Source organism: Stenella coeruleoalba, assembly GCF_951394435.1.
Source record: "Stenella coeruleoalba genome assembly, chromosome: 11".
Taxonomy (NCBI): Eukaryota; Metazoa; Chordata; class Mammalia; order Artiodactyla; family Delphinidae; genus Stenella; species Stenella coeruleoalba.
This window is the reverse complement of record NC_137157.1, coordinates 98,174,256-98,198,800: the sequence shown is the minus strand read 5'-3', so window position 1 is coordinate 98,198,800 and position 24,545 is coordinate 98,174,256. Positions and strand designations below refer to the sequence as shown.

The 24,545-nt window shown below is 51.3% G+C and overlaps 1 protein-coding gene across 1 annotated transcript in view; it reads right to left on the bottom strand.

Moving 5' to 3' along the window:
* Positions 1 to 15,068, bottom strand: part of CRACR2A (calcium release activated channel regulator 2A) — a 103,364-nt gene extending 88,296 nt beyond the window's left edge. The window contains exon 1 of the mRNA XM_079937702.1: positions 14,856 to 15,068. The gene's annotated coding sequence lies outside the window, so the exon portion shown is untranslated. The remainder of the gene's footprint in view (positions 1 to 14,855) is intronic.
* Positions 15,069 to 24,545: the final 9,477 nt, after the last annotated feature.

Genomic DNA, 24,545 nt, shown 5'->3' with positions numbered 1-24,545 from the left:
AAGCCCCGGGTCTGTTACTTGCCACATGTGTGACCCTCAGCAAGCTCCTAGCTTCTCTGAGCCACTTTCCTCTGTTAAACACGGATAATAGGGCTTCCCTGGTGGCGCAGTGGTGGAGAGTCCGCCTGCCGATGCAGGGGACACGGGTTCATGCTCCGGTCCGGGAAGATCCCACGTGCTGCGGAGTGGCTGGGTCCGTGAGCCATGGCCGCTGAGCCTGCGCGTCCGGAGCCTGCGCTCCACAACGGAAGAGGCCACAGCAGTGAGAGGCCCGCGTACCGCAAAAAAAAAAAAAAAAGAAAAAAAAAGATACAGTGCTTAGCCCAGGGCCGGGCCTATGCTTAGTACTCATTAAGTACTAGTTATATTATTACTATTATTATTATTACAGAGAGGAGAGCTCAGTGTCATTCCCTCACCTGAACCCACAGACTAGGGCAGCACCCTGGGGCATGGCATCTTCCTCTCTCTGGATGAAATCAGCAGCTGGGGGGAGGGGCAGAGCACCCAGGGAGGGGGTCCCCCTTTCCCGGCTGGCAGCGTCCTCCTGCGAGCAGCGGGGCCTGCAGTGAAACGCTTCCCTCTGTCTTCATGGCTGGTGGGGATGGCGGACTGTCACCCCTGAGCCCCAGAGCCACACTGCTCGGCACAGTCACCACGAGGCACACCAGGCTGTCCAGCACTGGAAATGTGGCCGGTCCAAAACGAGATGCACTGTAAGAATAACCTAGTTCCCAAAAAAGGAATGTGCGATGTCTAATTAATAAAGTTTTAGGTTGACTACATGCTGAAATGATAACCTTGGAGTATATTAGGTTAAAGAAAATGTTAATACAGTTAATTTCGCCTGCTTCCTTTCCTTCTTCGTCAGTGGCAACTAGAATATTCGAAAGTTCGTGTGCTCACATATACTTCGGCTGCACGGTCCTGAGCTGGAACACGAGCTCCATGAAGCCGAGGCTCTGTCGCTCTGGTCCACTGCTGCGTCCCCAGCCCCCCGGGACAGGCCCTGAATGCACGAGCACAGGGAGGTGTGAGGCCTGGAGGAGAGCTTTCAGAGCTGGAGGCGGGGGCAGTTTGGGAGTCATACACAGGAGTACGCTGAGTCTGAGGAAAATATTAAGAACGTATCCGTATCCCCAAACGGCAAAATCCAGTGCACCCCAAACCTACGTTCTTCCTACTAAATCCCTTTACCACCCACAGCAATGCAGAGTAGAGAAAGAAAACTAGATTTTGGACTTCCTTACAAAGCACATTCCCTTCCAGCACCACCAGTGTCCTGGCTTTGGGCCTCGGGCTCCTGAGCGCCCCTTTTGCAGCCACCAGGGCCCCTCAATTTCACGTCTCAGCCTGGCGTTTAGCCTGAGCCCTAAATATTTCCATGCTCTCCTCTCCATGCTTTGGCTCCCAAAGAGCCTCTCTGGCTGACATGCCTTCACGTCACCCACATCCGTAATGTGTTAGCTTAAGGTTCCCTTTCATTTCACTTGGGTTTCAATACTTTTCATCAGAAGCCAAAACCTTGTAGACCTTTTCCTCGATCTTGGCATGAAATTCCCTCAGAGCTATTTGATTCTAGAAACAGCCTCTGCTCTGCCACATCTCCTTGAAAGAAAAAGGACATCTAAATAACAAGCATCCTGCCACATTCACATACAAGTCTCAGAAGGCAAGTGGGTCTGTCGCCCTCATATCTGTTCTTCCTGTTCGGTTGCCATTTTTACCGATGAAGGGCCTACATTTTATTCCCCAGAAGGAAGGTAGTCAATACGCCTCCAGCCGCCCATGGTCTCCACGTACGCCTTGAAGGGGTCCTGATGTTCTGTGAACATTTTCTGCTGCCTCTGTCCCCGTGAAACCCTCCGGCGTGCTCTGCTCTGCTCCGCTTTCCCCTCTGGCCTCCTCCTGACTTGACGCCACCCACCTCCCTCAAAACCGAGCTTCTCGGAAGCATCTGTCATTTCCACTTCCAACCCCAGGTCAAGAGTCTCTTGAGTTTTATCTGAGCAAAGGTATTCTAGAGCCAAAACTGATATCTCAGAGAATAAAAATCTCACTCCCACCTTCCCGGGTGACGCGCCGACACTATTTTTGATCAGAGAGAATAAAGGATTGGCCAGAATCAACCGTGTCATTCTAACGCAAGAAAAGGACCCCCATCAAATAGCAGGGGTAGAGCTGCTCTCAACTCAACCCGATGTGCGACGCAGACCGCACTTAATCACCCACCCGCGTTGCAGCCGCTGAATCGTTACGGATCTCATCCCCTTTCCCGGCCACCCAGCAGAGCGCCTGACGGGCCAGCAGTGGCCGGTGCTTGAGGAACGCACGTGAGTGTTAACCAACCAGCAGAGCCCAGGACAGCACATCTGCCTCCTCAGGATAATCACGTGCTGCATCCCAAGGCCAAATGAATTCACCCGGCAGTTCTCGTGGGCTAACATTTACAGAGGCCCCTAGTGCAAGATGCTGGGTTAGGGGACAGGGATAAAAAGTGAGTGACACGTCAGCTGGGCCCGCAGAAAGCTCACCGTCAAACGCAGACAGATGCATGTGACAACCTAAAACATGAGGTAGAACGGGGCAAGGTAATAAGTGTGTGTGCGTGTGTGTGTGTGAGTGTGTACTGAAAAAAGAAAGATGGGAAGGAAATATACCCCAATGTTACTAGTGATTATCTCTGTTTATTAGGTTTATGGGTGATTTTTTTCTCTTCTTTACTGGTTGCTACATTCTCAGATCTTTCTTCTTAGGATAAACATATGTGTGATCTGGTGAGAAGTGAAGACTTTGCAGAGGATGGGGTACCTACATGGGCCGTACAGGATAGGGAGAATTGGGCAGGGAGGAAACGAGGGGAGGAGATTCCAGGCAAGGGGGCCAGCATGAAATGGCCCACCAGGCTGCAGCAGGGGGAGGCCGATTTGGGGTAATGAGCACAGGGAGACTATGCCTGGGCACTCACGTCGAGAGAGGCAGGACTGGGGCCTGGGAGCCTGGGAGGCCAGGCCAAACGGACTCAGTCGCTTATTCTGTGCTCCTACCGCCCTTGGTGTTTGCTGTTAGTACATCACTCATCACACTGCGTTACGCTGGGTTCTATTCAAATCTATCCCCCCACTAAATTTTTAGCTCCTGGAGGTCAGGGATCCCGGCTCACTCATTCTGTAGCCATAGCACTAGCACAACTACTAGCACAGAACGGGAGTCCACAGAAGCTTCTTGGATGAGTTGAATGCTAAGGGGGTCATTCTTTATTTCGTCGGTGATAAGGACTTATCATGGGTTGCAGAAACTTACGCACATGCCAGGCGCTGTGCTGGGTGCAAGGACATTGTCCTAACTGATCCCACTTACAACCGTGTGTGATGTCGACCGCCCTCGTTTACACACGAGGCTCAGAAAGGTCAAGTCACCTGCCTGAGGTCATACAGCCAAGGGTAAGAGAACCAGGACAGTTTGAAGACAGTGTGGAGGACAGAGTCAGACAGAAACCTCGTAGAAACAAGGAGACTAGAGCAGCGAGGGGCTGTGGTGACCTGGGCTGGCCCAGTGGCTCAGCGTGGGGAGGAGAGGGGTGGGGAGGGGAGGGGAGGGGAGGGGAGGGGAGGGAGAGGCTGGAGGGAGCCTGGAGGCAGTGCTGACACCTGAGCACAGACCCTGTCTCGGCTGCCTCCCAAGCATGCTGTTATTTCTGATGTCAACTCAGGGACAAACAGCTCCACAGGGACTCACCCATCCCTTGGAAGAGCTCCCGCGTCTCAGAAATAGGGCCTGTGGAAAGAGCCCCACGCCAGCCCGGGCTGCAGGCACCCCTGCCACTCCCCCATCCACCGCTGGGCTTTACGACTTCCTGGACCTCGACACTGTCCCGACAATGTCCGTCAAACTGGCCCCGACCACAGCAGACATGAACTCCCCCGGCCGAGGTGGACACAGAATTGGGAGCCAGTTTCCTCATCTGTAATGGGGAGGGTCCATCTGTAAACAGGGCAGATCTTAAAGGGGCAGATGCCCTTTAAGACCCTCAGACTAGGTTTACTGTTGTAGGTTCTCAGGGACCTCGACCCCTCTCTAGCGTGTATGCCCATCGTAACAATGTGTAGCGTCAGTTAACCTCTCTCTCTCCTGCGGGACCTAAGCTCCCCGCGGGCGGCGTGGCCTGTTCCCAGCAGCACCCTCAGCCTGTCCTGAGTGCTGAGCACGAGGCCGCACCCCGTGTCTGTCCACTGAACCGACCTGTGGCTGGTCTTGGGGCCGCCCTTCTCCGGGTTGTCCCCCCCTGTGGGAAGGCATCCCATCACAGCAGGGATTCTCCGGGAGGCATGACTCCCTGGGGTCCAGTTTCTCCCCACAGTTCAGGGGGTCAGTTAGTGTCAGATTGGTGGGTGATCTCCACCCACCCCGGGAAAATCCCTCCGGTTTTCTTGCCAATAGGACGACATCAGAGGTGGAGGTTTTGAAGCAACCTGTATGTCTGCGTTCAGAATACTCTGCTGCTCGACTGAAAACATCTCCACTGGTGCCCTCTCTCAGGATCAGAGTGAGAGGAAGGCTCGAGAGGGGGCAGCTCAGCGCCCGGGAGGCTTAGCGGCAGCAGTGGTCCTCCGTCCCCGGCTTCAGCATCACGCTCCCTTGAAGATGCCCTTCTTTTTCACAACCCATAATGGGCAGGGGGTCCTGGAAGCGGGAGGATGCCCAGAATGACCTCTACCAGAGCATCCTATCCAGGGGACCCCAACATTGCACCTCGGGTCAGCAGCTGCCTTCCGACCGGCACCCAGCATTCTGCAGCCTTGCCCTTGGCATTAAAACAGAAGCCACTGACCTCACAGTGTCAAAGGGGGGTGTCCATGGAGGAAGTGACCTGCTTTCTTTTTTTTTTTTTTTTTGCAGTACGCGGGCCTCTCACTGTTGTGGCCTCTCCCGTTGCGGAGCACAGGCTCCAGACGCGCAGGTTCAGCGGCCATGGCTCACAGGCCCAGCCGCTCGGCGGCATGTGGGATCTTCCCGGACCGGGGCACGAACCCGTGTCCCCTGCATCGGCAGGCGGACTCCCAACCACTGCGTCACCAGGGAAGCCCGACCTGCTTTCTTTAAAGACATTCATCCCCACAAAATCAAATGAAGGTGTTCCTGTGTCCTTCCTTCATATCTGGGACACCAGGTGACGTTAAATCCCCAACACGGCTGATGGGTGGCTGCTCCCTTGTTTCTGCTTCTCTCTGCATCCCATCCAGGCCCCCTTGCCCACTCCCAGTTCAGGGCACTGTAGTCCCTAGACAGCTCCTGCCAGGCAGCATTTAATCGCTTCTCCACCCCTAAGGCAATCATTCTTAGGGTGACCTCTCTGCTCCCGTGCTACTGGTCCTTTCTGAGTCTGCTATTCAAAACAATGCCTGGGAAATGCACACCCGCGATCCAGTCACGTGATTAGTGAGTTCCAGTACAAACACTCTCACCCGTCAGCTCCCGCCGGGCTGGCCAAAGAGTCAGGGAGGACTCTGGTTTCCCAGGCTCCGTAAAGAACGTTTCCCTTGCTTGTGTTGGCAGAAAGTAGGGTTTGGGTCTGGGTTTCAACGCAGTGCCCACGAGATGCCTCCAAAAGATAACTGGCTGGTTATTAACAAAGTACAGTTGGCATTGTGCGTGCTTGGAAGCTGGCTGCTCTCCTTCCAATGCGGTGGGCTGAGGACGGTCCCTCTGGGGTTCATCAGAAGGCACGGAGCTTTATTTAGGGGTCTGCAGAAGGGATCAACTTCTAAGACGTCGGCAGATCCACCCGCTGATGTTGGTGAAGTCACCCAGACCTCCCGGGCTAGGAAACAAATGCTTCACTCAAACTCACGAAGCCGCCATGGAAAGAGGTTCCCCCCCCACCCACCCCCAATGCAAGGAGGGGCGGAGAGCAGAAGGGACCCAGTGTTGAGACATGCAACCCCAGGCCAGGCAGGCAGGCCTCCAAACATCGCCACATTGCTCCCTCCTCAGCATCCCTCGGTAGCCCCCATGCTTGTGGAAGGAAGTTCAAACTCACTTCCCAGGTTCCTGGGCCTTTTGTGCTCTAAGGAGGTGTGACAAAGCCAATTCCCTGAAATATGCCAGGAGAGATGGAGAGGAAAGGCATCGTCAGCTTCTGGGGTGCTCTGGGGGGGCTCTGTACAGAGGAGTGCCCACTCGTCTTGGGAACAGCCCTCTGTGGTAGCCACTCTGCCTCTGTTCTACCTCTAGCCGTGCCTTCTCAACTTCATTCATTTTGCTTCCATTTCTGAAAAACTCCTTTACTCCCTCCATCTCACCAAAATTTTTTTAAATGGTTCTTTTTTTTAAAAAATTACTTATTTAATTTACTTTAATTTTGGCTGCGTTGGGTCTTTGTTGCAACGCGCGGGCTTCTCATTGCGGTGGCTTCTCTTGTTGTGGAACATGGGCTCTAGGCATGCGGGCTTCAGTAGTTGTAGCGTGCGGGCTGAGTAGTTGTGGCTCGCAGGCTCTAGAGCACAGGCTCAGTAGTTGTGGCGCATAGGCTTAGTTGCTCCTCAGCATATGGGATCTTCCCGGACCAGGGATTGAACCCATGTCCCCTGCATTGACAGAAGGATTCTTAACCACTGTGCCACCAGGGAAGTCCCCATCTCGCCAAATTTTATCCACCCTATAGGCAGAGCATTCGTTTGCTGGGGCTGCCGAAACAAATGATCAAAAACTCGGTATCATATATACACTACCAAATGTAAAAGAGATAGCTAGTGGGAAGCAGCCGCATAGCACAGGCAGATCAGATCGGGTGCTTTGTGACCACCTAGAGGGGTGGGATAGGGAGGGTGGGAGGGAGGGAGATGCAAGAGGGAAGAGATATAGGGATATATGTATATGTATAACTGATTCACTTTGTTATAAAGCAGAAACCAACAATTGTAAAGCAATTGTACTCCAATAAAGATGTTATAAAAGAAAAAAAGAAACAACTAGGTATCTTAAACAACAGAAGTGTATTCTCTCATAGTTCTAGAAGCCAGAAGTCCTAAATCAAGGTGTCCACAGGGCCATGCTCCCTCCGAAGGCTCTAGGGAGAGTCCTTTCCTTACTTCTTCTGGCTCCTGGCGCCTCCCGGTGTCCCTTGGCTTGTGGTTCCATCACGAGAGGCTCTGCCTCTGTCTTCACACGGCCTTGTCCTCTCTGGGTCTCTCCTCCGTGTGCCTCTTATAAGGACACCTGCCATTGAATTTAGGGCCCATCTGGATAATCGGGATGGTCTCACCCGGAGATCTGTAGCTGAATGACATCTGCAAAAACCTTTTTCTGATAGGCTCACATTCATAGGTTCTGGCAGTTGGGACCACCAGAACCTCTCAGTACATTAGAATCATCTGGGGACAGTTTCACATGGTCCTGAGTGGGGTCAAAGTGTGATGAGCGGGGTCGGGGAGGGGAACAAGGCCTTAGAGTTTCCCAGGCTCGAGGACTCACAGCCTCCCATCCACGCAGACATCATGGGTGACACCAGCTTTCACTGAGAGGATGGCTTTCAGTTTACTCACAAATCACACTGCCTGTCATCTATTGTTTATTCAATGTTGCACAAAGAAGGTCAGAGACCTCCGAGATCATTTCGTCCATGGTGCCCCGCCCCCTCCAATCTACACCCCATTTTTTTTTTTTGCGGTACTCGGGCCTCTCACTGTTGTGTCCTCTCCCGTTGCGGGGCAACAGGCTCCGGACGCGCAGGCTCAGCGGCCATAGCTCACGGGTGCAGCCACTCTGTGGCACGTGGGATCTTCCTGGACCGGGGCACGAACCCGTGTCCCCTGCATCGGCAGGCGGACTCTCAACCACTGCGCCACCAGGGAAGCCCTACACCCCATTTTTATAACAAATATTTGGAAACGCCCCCTTCGCCATCGGAAATGAAACTCCTAGATAAATCAGTTGAGCCATATGCATCATTGAGCTCTAATTGTAATCTGAAGGAGAAGAGGGAATGCCATTTGTAACAAAATGATAACTTTCCCAGTAAGGAAGTACTCGTGCATGACTGCCCTGGAACCCAGAATGAGGCAGACAAGCCTTATACCTACTCGTGATGGGTAAGGTTAGGCTGAACAACCCATATAAGGACCACAAGGAAATAAAAGAGCAGCGACGACAGAATGAGACATGTCAGGATGAGAAGTAACAAACCCGTTTACCTGTCTGCATCTGATAACAGGAAGGAAATCACCTCACTGTGAAATTAAATTACAAGTGTGGAAATAGAGAAAACAAGGAAGTAAATTATTCTTGTGACTGAGCTAAGCCTTATATACAAGTAAGATGTAATATACTTTAGTGTGCTGAGACATGGAACAAAGTATCATGGAGAACAAGTCTCTAACCTGGAAACTCCACCCATGGAGGGGGGTAGGCACACATATTCAGTCTTTTTTATTATTATTATTTTTTATTTTTTTATACAGCAGGTTCTTATTAGTTACCCATCTTATACATATTAGTGTATATATGTCAATCCCATTGTTCAGTCTTTAGCATTAAAAAAGCCTTGGAAACATTATCCTTTTCCTTTAGGGAGAGGGGAGAGGAAGATGGATTGGAAAAAGTTGTTTGGTAGATCTCTAATGAGAACGTCAGAGTCAGAGTGAAACACACAGGCAACCCCAAAGAAAATCACTGTAATGTATAAATTTTGCAAGAAGTTTCTTATCATTGAACTCCCTACAAATATGTATACAGATAGATAGATTAGATTATACATATACATACAGTAGACTATAAACTATTTCAAAAACAGCTTCTATAAAGAAGTCCACTGAGATGGTGGCATCTCCGGTGCCTGCTAATTTAATAATGTGCTGCCCTGTGTCTGTGTCTGTAAGACGGAGTCTCGAATCTCCTGTTACAAAGGCTTCCTTGCCTTTGCAGTAACTCCACATTGCACTGAAACCCTTTTCAGTTAAATGTATGTTTGGAAATGCTCTAAACTAGACAGAACGCGTGGAGTGGGGAAATTATACAATAACCTCGGGACTCTGCCTTTATTCCATTTAGGCTTCTCGTCCCAAAACAACCAGCTCCTAAATTACTGGGCTTTGGGCATAACTTCTTTGAAAATGTTTCACAGTACTATGTCAAAGGTACTAACTGATTTCTCTTTGTGTTGGATTGAGTTTGGCAGGGCAGGTAACAATTCTTCACTGATGGGGTCGATTTGCACGTGGAACCACAAGGAGTATCCCTAACCCTAACACTAACCCTAACCCATACCCTAACCCTAACCCGTACCCTAACCCTAACCTGTACCCTAAACCGTACCCTAACCCTAACTCGTACCCTAACCCGTACCCTAACCCTAAATCTAACCCTAACCTGTACCCTAACCCTAACCTGTACCCTAACCCATACCCTAACCTGTACCCTAACCCTAACCTGCACCCTAACCCGTACCCTAACCCAAACCCTAACCTGTACCCTAACCCTAACCCTAACCTGTACCCTAACCCTAACCCATACCCGTACCCTAACCCGTACCCTAACCCGTACCCCAACCCTAACCTGTACCCTAAACCGTACCCTAACCCTAACCCGTACCCTAATCCTAACCTGTACCCTAAACCGTACCTTAACCCTAACTCGTACCCTAACCTGTACCCTAACCCTAACCCTAACCTGCACCCTAAACTGTACCTGTACCCTAACCCATACCCGTACCCTAACCCAAACCCTAACCCTAAACCCTAACCTGTACCCTAACCCTAACCCTAACCTTAACCCGCACCCAGTCAATGCCAAGGGCATCTCTTAGTCTCCTGGCAGTTCAAAGCCACCCCACAGACTTCCAGAATGCCCTGCGGGGCTTCAACACTCAAAGCACTGTGGTCCTGGGACCAGCAGTAGCACCTGGGAGTCTGTTGGCAATGCAGGATCTTCAGCCTTGGACTAGACCTACCGCATCAGAATGTTCCTTTTATAAGGAGACCCCCAGGTGATTCATCCACTCACGGAACCCAGCGAAGCACTACTCCACCGACCCCATTAGGGATCCTCACCACTGTCAACCTCATTCATTTCTCCAATGAGAAAACGGGCCCAAGAGCGCACGTCAGCTGTACATCCTGCTCCTCTTTTTGTTTTTTTCCACTTGAAGTATCACTTGATTTACAGTATTGTGTTAGTTTCAGGTGTATAGCAAAGGGATTCAGTTATACATATACACGTATATATGTATATATCTATGTTCTTTTTTCTTCGATTCTTTTCCATTACAAGATATTGAATATAGTTCCCTGGGCTCTACGGTAAATCCTTGTTATTTATCTCCTCTCCTTGTCACTAAGTTCCTTGAGGACAAGAAGGACACAAGACTCTTCTCTTGAATGTCCACCTGGCTGCCAGCACGGAGAAGCCCACACAGCTGTGGCCCTAGAAATGCCTGCTGTCTGTATTCCCTCCGGACTCCAAATTCTCCTTTGTACCCAGAAAGCAACTCGCTCCCTTTGCTCGTCCACAGAAGCACAGGCCACATCCCCCCGCCCTCACGGTCACTGGGGCACATCTACCAGCTCGGTCTTGTCAGTTTCACCACCAGCCCCAGCTGCACGGAGGACCACAGGGTTTGAAGAGGCACTGGCTCCCTCCCCCTCCCCCTGCCCGTAGGCCCTTGTGGTTAGCGTCACACTCGAGAAAGAATAAATAGAAAGCAACCCCCAGCCCGTTGTTCTAAGATAACCACAGAGATGACAGATGCTGCAAACCTGGGGGAGATGAAAGACAGACAGTGACAATAAAAAACCAAGAAAGGCGCGTCCCAGCGACAAGAAGCCCCGGCTTGCAGATCCTTCTGCTGGGGTGTGATTTCAAGCCTGTGAACTGTGCCCTCCCGGCCCCATCCCCGCCCCCAGGCTGGCCGGCCAGTCCTTCACTGGGGAAGAGAGTCAGTGCCTCACAGGGAGGTAAGCCCAGCTCAGCTGCTCAACAGATGACCAGGAAGGAGAAAAGCTGAGCTGGGGGACAGTGAGGGGAAAGGCGGCTTCCTTCCGGCCGCCTCTCAACCCCGGCCGAGGCCATCTCTAGGAGCCCACGGCCTCGGAGAGGAGGACCGACAGCCTCCCCAAAGGCTGCGGGCAGAAGGGTGGCTCAACACCTGAACTCACAGCCTCCACTTCCGGGCCCTGCTTCCTTCCTTCATCAGGCAACGGCGGACCCAAGACAGGAAACCACCCACCTCCTTGCTCCACACTGAATTTGTTTCTTCTGTCAAGAAATTCAGGACCCAGCCTGACACGTCCACGTACCAGGTGGCACTGCAGCTCTCGGTCCACATGTCCTCACTCGGCCCCTCCGAGCAGGACGTGGCTCTTTCGTCTCGTCTCTCACGCCAGGCACAGGGCCTGGCATGCACCAGGCGCTCCATAGATGTTTGGGTATAAAAGACCCTCAGGGACAACGAAGCCAATTCCTCTCTACACAATGTGACAGACCACAAAGGATGAGCCATCGCCTTTGTTAGGAGAACGAAATGGCATCCTCCTTATGCGCCTTCTTTGGGGCACATCGCCATCTCACCCATTTTCAGAGATGTTCTCTTTGTCGTGACCGTCCTCACATGCCACCACTGACAACAGTCACAGAGGTGAGAGGTGTAACCGTAAACCACACCTCTTTTGTAAGACTTTGGAGGCAGCATAATATATCGGCTAAAACAACAGGTTCTAGAGCCTGAAATTCTTGGGTCAGGTCCTACGTCTGCCGTGTACAAGTTATGAACCTTGGCCGAGCGACTTCACTCCGTTACTGTTTTCTTGTCTATAAAACAGGAGTAGGAATACCGTGTCCTCGTGGGGTTCTGGTGAGATGATATATGTCATTGAACAGTACTCTTGACTGTTGTGTTCGTTTTTACTGCTGGTCTCTGAGCAGCTGAAGTTCTCCAAGCAGAGCAAAAGCAACCAGTGAGCAGAGCTCCTTCCCTCCTACTCTGAGATGAGAAGAAGGCCGGGGCCTGGCAAGGCAGGGGTGCGCTCAAGCGCTCAGACGATAACACACAGGGGCCGACCCATCAGGTGCAAATGAAGCAGAATCACATCCACGCAGACGTCTGCCCTTCCCTTTCTTCTGGAAAAAGACAGCCTCCCTGGCTTTCATTTTCCATTTTGAAGAGACATTAGGACGAGAGCAATTTCCCTTCCTTCTTAATCTACTATGAGAAAAGCAGCACCTCATGTGCTCCGTGAAAGTCAACACTTAGCCTTAGTGGAAGAGACAGAGAGGGGGTGGAGAAAACGTTGGATGTGGGCAGGCTGGTCCCCAGTTAGGGACCCTTAGAGACAGCTGCCACCCGCTCCAACCAGCTGTCAACATACAGTCATTAGAACCCAGTGTTTCCAGCCCTTTGGATCATTCAAAGATATTTCCGAATTTTAAAATGTTGTACATGTTCAGGTATAGGACGAAATACAGTTTTATTCACTGCAACGTTACTTGTAATAAACACCAGACAGCTATAAACAGCTTGTGTCCATCAGCAAGGATTGGTTGAATCAATGACGGTGCATCCCTACAACAGAACACTCACAACCATACAAAAAACTGCTGCCTCTATGGGATGCAGCAGCTCTTGGAGGGAAGTTCATAGCGATACATGTAACGGAATACTACACCCCTGTGAAGAAGGAGAGAGCTCTTGGTTCACTGATAGGGAAAGGTCGCCAAGATCAATGAAGCGAAAAGAGCGAGGTGAAACAGCGAGTAGAGTGTGTATACTATAATTATGTATGAAAGAATGGGATGGAGGGAGAATGTATGTTTGTACTGCTTCTTCTTTGCAATAAGAAAGTCTAGAAGGGTGTATAAGAAACAAATAAAAATGGTTACTGGGGAGGGGGCAGGATGGGCATATGGAGGCTGGTATAAGAGGTCACTAGATATCTTTCTATAATGATTTGATTTTTGAGCTATGTGAATATAGCACTTACTCCAAAAATAATATAAAAACAATGTGAACACCAGCCACTGTGAACACCACACACCTACAGGCTACACATGGCCTGTTGGCCTCAGCTTTACAACCTCTGCACTAAGGGGTCCCGACCGGGAGGCAGAAAGTTGGCAGCAAGGGGTCCAAGTTGTGTTGGGTTTGAAGACCAGCAGGTTGTTCAAATCTGGCATCTGGAACACCCTCTGGGTTGCCTGGCAATGAGCTGGTTGGGCCCAGGAGCTCCTGTTCTCCCAGGAGAAGGGTGTGCCGCTCTCCACCCGCTTCTGAGCTTGGGTTTCTCCACCTTCCTCCAAAGTTAAGGCTGACCGGAACCCAGACGGTCTGTTTGCTCCCTTCTGTTGAGGCCTCTCCCTGACTTGTCCTATAAAAAAGGTGCAGCGATAGGAGCGTGGTGTCCCTCCACTGGCCAGAGCGTCATGTGTGCTCCACTGGGTCCAGCCACGTTCCCTGAAGGACGCCGAGAGAACAGAGGACACGGCCCACTGATTCATCTCCCTGTTCCTTCCACCTGCACGAAGGGACACAGTAACTATTCACCCCGGCCCCGGGTACGTCCTAGTCTTGTCACTGAAAATCGCTCGCTTAGTGTCCCAGGTTGAATTACGATCCAAGAAAAGGCACAGTGAAGTCCTAAATGCCAGGACCTCAGAAGGTAGCCCGATATGACCGGGGTCCTCAGAAGAAGACAGTCACGTGAAGACAGAGACACACGGGGATAACTCGTTTGACAACGTTGGCACGGCGTGGATTACGCGGCTGCAAGCCTAGCGAGAAACGCTCAAGATTGCCGACCGACTGCCAGAACAAGGAGGAAGCCAGGAAGGACTTCCCCTGCAGGTCAGAGAGGGAGCAGGGCCCTGCCGACACCTTGGCTTTGGACTTCCACCCTCCAGAACCGTGAGACGACACATTTCTGCTGTTTTAAATCACCCGGTATGCGGCACTCATTAGGGCAGCCCTAAGGAATGAATACACTCAGGCCAGCGCTAGTGGCCAAGGCATCTGATGTTCTCCCACCTCAGGAGGTGCTCAGGAGATGCTGATGGCGACTCTGCCCAATGAATGAAAATTCTACGCCCTGACCGATCACGTTTTATCACGTAGGTATACGGCGAACAATCAAACAGTACGCAATTACTGAGTGCCGACCCCGTGAAGAATATAAGAGAAGTAGAGTATTCTGTGACTGCCCTCAAGGAGTCGACAATCTGAAGATTTGAGACAGACACATAGAACGTAACAACACACATCACAGGGGCCAAACAAGCATGACTTCAGCCCCCAGCGGACGCTACATAGGTCACCCGTAACTCAGCCCCACTGTGCGGCCATCCGGACTCCATGTTCTACTGTATTTCCTTTTGGCCGAAGAACTGGGGAAACTAGAATGTCAGGCTAGCAGACAACGTCTAGAAGCTGTCACCCCTGCTCCTGGCCTGGAACTCAAACTTCTAGCCCACCGTGGAGGCCCACTGTTGTCTGTGACATTCATCTGCCACCCCTGAGCAAAGGCTCTCACGTTGGTTGCTCACGCACTTCCTTTTTCTGTTCAGAGAGGCAGGCCCTGGAGGGACAGTGAGCCTTTTCTGCAGCCCTCCACAAACCCGGCGCGCAGCAAACACAAGGGCCACATGGTCTGGGAGTCCACTTTGGTGAGCTGACCAACAGTTTTGAAGAGGGGCTACAGAAGACGAGAGATACTGTTTCCTGTGGCATCGTTCAGAACCTCTGCTCGTTCGGCCCAGCCTCCCTGCAGGTGGCTGCTCGCACCATACCTGCCTCTAGGAACCTCTGATTCTCACCATAAGAAGCCTCGTGTCCAGCGACACGCCCGGGGTGGGCAGGGGTGGGAACAGCTCACCTTGACTGGTCTCTCCTGCGGTTCCTCTGGATCCCGGTCTCCGGGCTCCTGCTGCACCGGGGCTCCTCCTGGAGCTCTCTCCGTGGCCGCACCGAGTGCCAGGTGGAGCCCCAGGCCGGGCTGACGAGGCAAGGCGGCAAGTCGCCACTGCCCCACCCTTGACAAGCAGCCCAGTGGCCCGACCGTGGCTCCAGGCCAGTCTCCTGAAGGGCAGCTGTGGTCAGGGCGGGACCTGCCGGCAGAACACACAGAGGGAAGGTGTCCTCAGTTTGGCTTCAAGTAACTCATTATAGATCTCAGGACAGAGACGCCCTGGAAGCCTCTTAACTTTCCTCCTGGCACTTCTGAAATCAGCTACCAGCTGTGGTCTGGTCAGGTTTTGCAGCAACCCCGGTTGCCTGCCTAATATCACTCATTTTTCCCTTCCTCCTTTCCAAAAAGATTCCAATTTTGGTCATCACTCAGGGTAATAAGCGACCTGCTCAGCTCAGGGCCCCATCCAGTCAAAGCAAGTGCGGGCCCTTGCCAGAGGGTGGTGGGGGTGGGTTTCTGATCCCCCGCTGGCCACTGAGACAGGAGACGGGCTTCGTGGGAGGGACCCTGGAAATGTTTTCCTGGCCCCTAAGGGAGATGCAGGCCCACCTTCCTCTGGTATCAGGGAAGTGGCAGGATTAAGCTTTGTTCTCTGGGATGAGATCTCTGACTTTAATGCTGACCTGGGACTCCACCCACACAGCCATGAGAAATCACTGAAGCTACACCCAAAGGCTGCAAGAGACAGGATCTGACGTGCATTTTTAAAAGGCGACTTGGGCTCCTTGTGGGAATGAATTTAGGAGGGGGAGGAGGGGGCGTGGACACACTGAGACCCGTCAGGGGAATATCACAGTCCAGACGAACGCTGGTGTGTCCTGGCCAGGGCGGAGCAGGTGAGTAGGGACAGGTGAGTGGATGCTAAGTTATTCAGAAGCGGGATCAAGAGGATGGAGGGGTTCGAGGCGGCAAAGGCGGAGGAGAGGCGGAGGCTGCCTTGGACTCAGTGGTCCTCTCTACATCCGGCCTGGAAACTCTCAGAGATAAAATGACTCCTGCAAATCTCCTCCTCTTGTTTGGTCAATGCTCCTCTGGCATCACGTCCTCGGTGGGTGGGTGCTGGACAGAACAAGTCTCCGCTGGGTGAGCCACGCCATGACTGCTCCTCAATGAGGTATCTCACGAGCTGTTCGGGGCGCTCCCAGAAGCCTCTAGGTACAGCGTGGGCTTCTAGGTCCAGAGGGCTGACCTCCATTGGACTGCTTTTCCCTCTCCTAATTTTGTCAATACTAAATAAATATGCTGGACTTCTATTTCCCGCATTACGGCAGGCTAAGTACTTAGACTGAACCTCCCACTGAAAATCTTGTATAAATGATAAAAAAACAATATTTCTGAAAGCATGGATGAGCTGGCAAGAAAGGAAGGAACTCACTGGCCAGGCATGTCTTCAGATAATGGGATATTCAGATTCTGACTATAATAATGACTATAATGTAATTAAAGAAATTAAAGACAAGCTAGTAAATATGAACAGGGAACAACAACAACAAAAAAAAAAAACATGAGAAATAATCAAGAAGATTTCAAGAAAAATGGACCCAAGAGAATTTTTAGAAATAAAAATTAAATAACTGAAATCACAAACTGCGGACAGACTTAATAGCATAGTAGATACAGCCTGAGAAAGAAGCAGTGAACTAGAAGCTACGTCAAAATAAATTAACCAAATGCAGCCCAAAAAGACAAAGACTCAGAAAAATATGGGAGCTTAAGAGACATGAAAGATAGAGGCTAACATATTCTTAAAAGCAGCCAAGGAGAAAGCGTTCCCTTTCAATGGTTACAACGTAGATTACCTTCCACCCGCTAAGCCAAAATAACTGTCATCTGAGAATTCTAGCCTTAAAGAGTATGTCCTCTAAGAATAAGAGAAATGAAGCCATTCTCCAATAAATAAAAGTCTAGTTTGTCACAAACAGACTCTCATTAAATGACATTTTTTAAAGGGGTATTCCAGATGGGAGGAAAGATTCTAGATGGAAGATCTGAGATTAAAGAAGGAATGAAAAACAAAGAAAATGAAAATAGATTTTCTCAGTCTGTTGTTGAGGAAATAACATCAATTGGGAGTCAGACATATTTATCTCGCATCTTGCTGTCATTTCTTACTATCTGGGAAGTTTGAATCACGTTCATCTCTCAGAATCTTGATAGCCTCATTTTAAAAATACATAAGTTGGGCTTCCCTGGTGGTGCAGTGGTTGAGAGTCCGCCTGCCAACATGGGGGACACGGGTTCGTGCCCCGGTCCGGGAAGATCCCACATGCCGCGGAGCGGCTGGGCCCGTGAGCCATGGCCGCTGAGCCTGCGCGTCCGGAGCCTGTGCTCCGCAACGGGAGAGGCCACAACACTGAGAGGCCTGCGTACCGCAAACAAACAAACAAACAAACAAAAACATAAGCAAGGTCTTTGTGAGGAATAAATGAGCCACCACATATAAATGCTCAGAACATAGATTCTGCATTTAGAAGGCGTGAAATAAATGTTCATTTCTTATCTTTTCAAAAATTAATAAACAAGCAAGTAAATAAGATGTTGGCAAGAAGGAATCCCTCCCTCTGCTTCAAGTGTGAGATAGAACTCTATCGCTTTTCCACGTCGTAAAAGGCTGCACTGCAGAGCTGATGCTTCAGAAGTTTTCTTTTCATCTTTTCAGTAGCAAGCCTAAGATCTTTCAGACAAACTATTTATGATTTCTTTATTTTATAAATACTGCATGCGAACACACAAGCCCCAGGGATAGACCCTGGATTCCAGCTTAACTCACAATTTTAAAATAAATTTGTGTTCACAGTTTGATGAGATCATAAAATACGTGCTGGCCCGTCCACGGGGGCAAAATGGCCTGTCCTGCCCACCCCTCCCAGGGCTCTTCCGCCAACTAGAAGGTAGCAGCACACAGAGGATCCCTCCGTGCAGCTCCTGCATCCCGCCCCCCGCCCCCCTGCTGACAGATACCCTCCCCAGCTCCACCCCTAACTTCACTCTCCTTTTCACTTAGGACAAGGAAGCCAGCTAAGGAAAGAGAGCTTAGCCTCCTTTAGATTCTCTGCCTCATTTTCATATGGTGCCAATTTGGTGGTGGCGGGCAGGAAGGAGAGACGGGGACGGAGAAGGGACAGATAAACTCAGAACCAGTCTCCCTGATGATGTCAAGGAAACAAACAGCACCAGTTAGGAGGTCCTAGGACCCGCGCTGGCATCCCTACTCTGCCCTTTGTCACCTATGTGTCCCCAGGCAAGCCAGTGAACCTCTCTGACTTTATTTTCCTCACCTGTAAATTGGAGTCAGCAATTATTCCATATTTGTAGAGCATTGTACAATTTCCCAACTGTCTCCTCAGTCGTAATTTCATTTACTATGCACCGTCAGGTATATAGTCCCCAGCATAATGCCCACTCACTGCCGTAAAGATTGCAAAGCAGAGCGCGGACGGCTGTGTACACGGCAAAGAGCTCCATCCGCATGAAGGAGCATCACCAGTGCTGCATGGCTGACCCTCTTAAGAGCGGGGGCTCTGCTGTCCCAGCGCCCGTGCTTGGATTGATTCTACGCTGACCGCCTGGGCAAATATTTGCAAAGGGAGGGCAGAAGCTCTGAACAACAGGACCCACTGTGGACGGCTTCCTGAAGACAACCAGCCTTCAGATTCTCACTAGATTTGTGGGTGTCTCCAGGCTGCTCTGGATGGAAGCAGAGTCCAGGCTCCCTAAGGTCCCAGGCAGCCCGACTCTTCCCACTGCCAGCTGAGGGTCTTGCTTCGGCGGGCCAGAGAGTTCCGGAATATAGGTCGCCAGCTAAGCCTCAGGCCCCTAACTGGGCCGTGCGGCCACCCTGTTAAAAGGCACCCAGGCCTGAGCCCACACCACGTGGACCTGTTAGATGACCTACGAAGCAAACGGTTAATTAAGCCCAACTTGATGAATGGATGGAAACCACTGGGCTGCAAAAAACATAAGCAGCCCACTTCAAGGCACTTTCACCTCGTCACTGCTTCATCCCACTGTCGTGACCGGCCTACGAGATGGGAAGGACAGCTAGTTCATCAGCGAGGCAGCCGGGGCCCACAAGCGGCACACGGAAAAGCTCCTCCCGACACGAACCTGCCACCAAGCACAGCTGCTCACCCATCTGCCGGCTCTGGCCCCCGGCACCGAGTTCTAGAACTGCATCCTAGGAGGGCCGCATCAGGCCCGGCAGATGGGGCAGGGCCAGAGGACGGGAGCTGGGCACTCAGCTTGTGTCTTGGTCCCAGGAGAGAAAACACACGCTCGGTTGGCCTGGAGGTCAAGCTAAGTGCCGTTGGCAGTGGGGTGGGCACACGTGTCCCCTGGATGACAGCGGGATGGCCAGCCAGGACCACCACTGTGCTAGTTAGCATCTCTTTCTAAAGTGACTCTGGACAGCCCAGCCCAGAGACTCCGCCGGCCGCAGACGGAGCGTGGCACCCCTGCCCGGTGAGGGGCACACCACAGCCCCGGGCAGGCAGGGGCAGAGAGGTCTCCACCAACCATTGTGACCAGACCTCGGACGGGGCCAACTGTGAAAAGCTGCCTTTGGCCCTATAACCAACCAGGGCTGACAAGGCAGCAGACAGGAAAGAAATCAACAGTGGCCTACTGTTAGAAGGGTATCACCTGGCTTTTCCTTGCCGTCCGTTTTGTTTGGCTTTCCTGGTGGATAAGTGTGTACGAAGGGAGTCAGTCTCTGAGGGTGGGCCTACCTGCTTCGCCCTCAGCCCCACAGCACCTTCCATGGGGTTCCGATCACCATCTCCTTCCTAACGGAGCGCGGTCCATGTAACACACACCCACACCCATGCAGGTTCTAGAGATTCCCCCCTCCAGAGCAGACACTCGTGTACCAGGCAGGGCCAGCTGTACTTGATTCTATACGCAACCTCTATCCACAGGAAACAGGAAGGTTCGGAGGGTCCAGGGCGCATCCTGGGTCCTCACAGCTTTTAGATGGTAAACTGAGTCAGTGGAGGCCAGCCAGAGGAGGAGGTGACCCTTAGAAATACGGGGAGGGTCAAGGCACATCTTACGGCCTGGGCAGAACTTCATCGGTCTAATTTCCATGCAGACTGGTCCTCAGACGCTGTCTACTAAGATGGACTGAAGAGCCCCCATGGAACATTCTTCCAGGACCCCACCACTCCCATTTGCTGAATTCCACCATCCTGGCAGGCCCTGCTCTGTTCTCGTCTAACTAGTTAAGCCTCTCCAAAGCCCGTGTCCTTCTAGAGAACATACAGTCTGTCCTGCTCCCTCGGCAGGGGTCTCCTATGCTGTCAGAAGAAGTACTGCGGCCTTTGTTCTTTCCCCCAGTACCATGCACTGCACACACTAGGTGCTCAACCATTTTGCTTCTGTTCTGGAGGGTTTTTTGGGGGGCGGATGCATTAACATTCAATAAAACCGCATTGATCTAGTCCCTCCAGTGTCAGGAGATTCAGATGTGGTGCGGAGTAACACGATCACTATTCAGTACAAATTAGAGCTTTTGATTCTATTTCTAATTCCAGTAAATAGGGCTTGTGCGTTTAAAAAAATATTTTTAGTTTGCAATGTGTGATTACATAATGGAGGCCTAGTCTTTTTTTTTTTTCATTAACATTCATTTCCCTTAGCAGTTCCTTTCTGTGCCTTTGTTTCTGATTTGAGCTGTGGTTCAATGTATTAAATTGCATTCCTTAAAAAGAAGTTCCAGAGCAGACTTTTTAACTGGTCCTCCCCACCCCTGTATTTCTGACTGGCCTGTGCCTGGGGCAGCTCAGCTGGTGTGGAGTCAGGGGATCTTACAGGTGTGTTAACAGAGCTCTGGTATCAAGCAGAACCCTCCACTCACCAGGGCAGCTCTCTGCAGGCAGCCAGCGGTGGGGTGTCCCCGAGGGAGGTGTCTATACCAGAGCTAGGTGTGTGAACTCAGACGACCTGTTTACCTCTCTGAGCCTCGGTTTTCTCATCTGTAAAATGGGGATGCTAAGTCCTAGATGAGAAAAAGTGCCTGGCACATGGCAGGCACTCAATATGTTCTCTTATTTGCAGGGGTCCCTGTGGGAGTCTGTTGGGGGCCTTGCTGCTTCTCCAGCTGCCTTCACCCCCAGAATTACACCACATCAACTGAAGCCAGAAGCCCGAGCCCCGAGCAAAGATGAACCCCCAAAATCTGAGTACAGGGCAACACAGCAGGGGCTAGTATAGTTCACGGAGATGGTAATGACAAGCAACAAGAAACGTGCCAGACAGCTGGGCGTATATCTGGAGAAAACCATAATCTGAAAAGATACGTGCACCCCAATATTCACAGCAGCACTATTCACAATAGGCAAGATATAGAAGCAACCTAAATGTCCCCTGACAGATGAACGGATAAAGAAGATGTGGTGCATATATACAGTGGAATGCTACGCAGCCATAGAAAAGGATGAAATAATGCCCTTTGCAGCGACATGGCTGGACCTAGAGATCATCACACGACGTGAAGTAAGTCAGACAGAGACAGATATCATATGATATCACTCATATGTGGAATCTAATTAAAAAATAGAGATAGAAATGAACTGATTTACAAAACAGAAACAGAATTACAGGTATCGGAAACAAACTTATGGTTACCAAAGGGGAAACATGGTGGGATGGATGAATCAGGAGCTTGGGATAAACATATACACACTACTATATATAAGAGCCTAGTGCATAGCACAGGGAACTCTACTCAGTATTCTGTGATAACCTATATGAGAAAAGAATCTAAAAAAGAAGGAATATACATATATAAATATATATATATATATATGTATAACTGAATCACTTTGCTGTACACCTGAAACTAACACAACATTGTAAATCAACTTACTCCAATAAAATTAAAATATTAAAAGTTCATTAATTAATTAATTAAATGCCTTGCTGAAACCCTCCCCCCAACAAAAAAAGAAATGTGCTAGAGAGACACAGCGCAGAAGATAAAAATGCTAGAAAGAATGCCTGCTGGAGAGCTAGGAAACACACTTAGCCACGTTTGTAGCAGGACAACCACACCCCAGAAATAAAGTACCTTGCCCTGGGCAGACGCAGGATCAGGCGACAGCAAGACACAAAGGGGGGACGGAAAAGCACAACTGATCACAATCAAGAACAAGAGCTGGTGTGGTGACCCAGCCCCTGCCGGCCAGAAAAGTGAATCCTGAGGACGCATGGCTGGTTCGAGTCAGAACTGTTCCCGGCGCTCAGCATCCCGAGGGGCAGGCTGGGTTGAGCCCGTGACCCTGGGGCCAGGTTGTCTGGGTTCAAATCCCAGCTCAGCCTCTTAGGAGCCGTATGACCTCAAGCAAGTTACTCCAGCTCTCACAGCCTTGGTTTTCTCATCCATAACATGGGGAGAATACTACTAACAGTCACTTATCTTGCAAGGCTGTAGTAAGGACCAGTGAGTCCACTGGAGCCAAGCTCTTAGCCATGCCTGGTGCATTTCTGTGCATCCAGCCTCAAGGCACAGGTGGGAAGGGGGTTCCTGACATTCTGTGTTGGATCAGGGTAGCGCTGCGGGAAGCTGGTCTCATTCCCCCACCTCGGCACCAATGTAACCTTCCAAACCAGCGGGCAAGGGTTTGTGTTTACCCAGCTTCAACGTGGCAAAGCTCCACCCATTCACCAAATCCCAGAGCTCAACACAGAGTGACGTCGAAAGTACATAAAGTGAGAATAAGCCCATCGCCCGTAGTAAGAGACTTTCCTCTTGTCTGCCCTGGTAATTCAGCCATTGGAGCCAGCCTCCTATTCCCCTGAGTTAAAAAGGGAGTTCAGGAAGCTGCCTGGCCAGAGATGCCAATGCAGGTCTGGGAGGCGGGCGTCCACACCGCTGGATCCTGGATGCGGCAGGTATCGGCGCACCCACAGCGTGTGCACTATGTCTTGCCCTTCTCACCTCTCCTCTCGGCCCAGCAGGACAGGGAGCTGCACAGACCCAGGGGTCCCGGGAGCAGAGGGCCGGGCCAAGGCAGCCAGCCACAGGGCTGCTCTACTATGCAGATAAGGGGCCTTCAGCACAGGCTCAGTGGGTTAAGAGGCCCTTGGAATCTGAGCCTCCTGGGACACCTGTCTGCTCCCTCCTCCCTGCATCTTCCAGAACTGCTGGAGTGTCACCAGAGTCAGGCTCTGCTGCCCGACCAGGATGTGTCAACAAACGGGCAGGGGAGAAAGTACCGCCGACCCGCTGACGTTCTGAGAAACCAGGGCTGGGAGCCAAAACAAACTGACAAAGGGAAGAATCTGTCGCAAAAGAAAAGCTCATATTCCTCAAGCTGGGAGAGGCCCCTGAATGTCACTCAGTCCCCCAGACGGTGGCCCCTGAGAGTCCCCTCAGGCAGACAACCCACTCCCCACACTGGCCTTCAAGAGGGTCTTCCCAGATATGGGAACATGTGTATATGCATGGCTGATTCGCTTTGCTATGGAGCGGAAACTAACACACCATCACAAAGCAGTTATACTCCAATAAAGATGTAAAAAAAAAAAAAAAAAAAGAGGGTCTTCCCGTGTCTGACCCAGTCCATCCGTCCCCGTGACCTTGTCTGAACGGGCAGAGCGGTTCCAAGGCAAGAAAGAAGGGAGAGACCAGCCTGAAGCAGGTGCAGAGGCCACAGAGGACAGAACCAGCAGGGCACTTCCTCCCCATCACCTCGGGCTCAACCACAGATGAAGTCAGGCTAAATCGGCCTTTGAGAACAGCGGGGAAGGGATGACAAGAACCAAAAGGTCACGAGCTGAGTCGTGGAAAGGGACAGGGAGTCTTGTCTGTGCCGAAGCTGTTGGTGCTTCCGAGCCTCCAGGGCCAGTGAGGTGCGGGCCCCGGCTCGGGGGCAGCCTGCTGCAAATCCTGCCTCTGCCGGTTACTGGCTGTGTGACCCTGGGCACGGTGCTCTGCCTCTCTGTTCCGCATGTACTCTTCCTATAAAGCGGGAATGATAGCAGCGCCTACGCCACTGGGTTCTCGTGAGGCTTTAACAAGCAGATCCGCGTCTGGCGCTCGATGTGTGCTGGCTGCCATCGGGACGACAATTCGTCCAGGACAGCCTAGCTTCTGCCCGTTGTCCCAGCATCATTGCCAACACTCTGCCTTTCACTCTCAAACGTGAACGTGAACGGGTTGCAGGATGGATGGTCAGGCTGAGTAGCTCTTGTCTTTTTTTAGGTCCCCCTGGTTACCTCCCTGCTCCACACTGTCTGAGCATCGGACAACCAGGTCCCCAGAGGGTGTGTCCCCAAAGGTAGCTCTGCCCTGTGCCGGAAACTTGCTCAGTTTTCCTTTCCTCCTCTTCTCTTCCCTTTGTCTCCCGGTCTCCCGCCTGTTCTCTCCGCTGCTTCCCTATGGGTGCCACCTTATTTACAGGCTGACTTTAGTGGGGACTCCCCTGGCTCTGCACACGGGGATGGGATGCTTTCTGGCTCACTGACTAGACTAGGTAGGTCTCACCACATTTCCCTTAGAGAAATGGAAACCCTCTGAGACGTCAAACATGACTTGACCACCAGACGGGTGAATGGAAATCATTTTCCATTTTGTGTATGGGTGTGAGTGTGTATTGT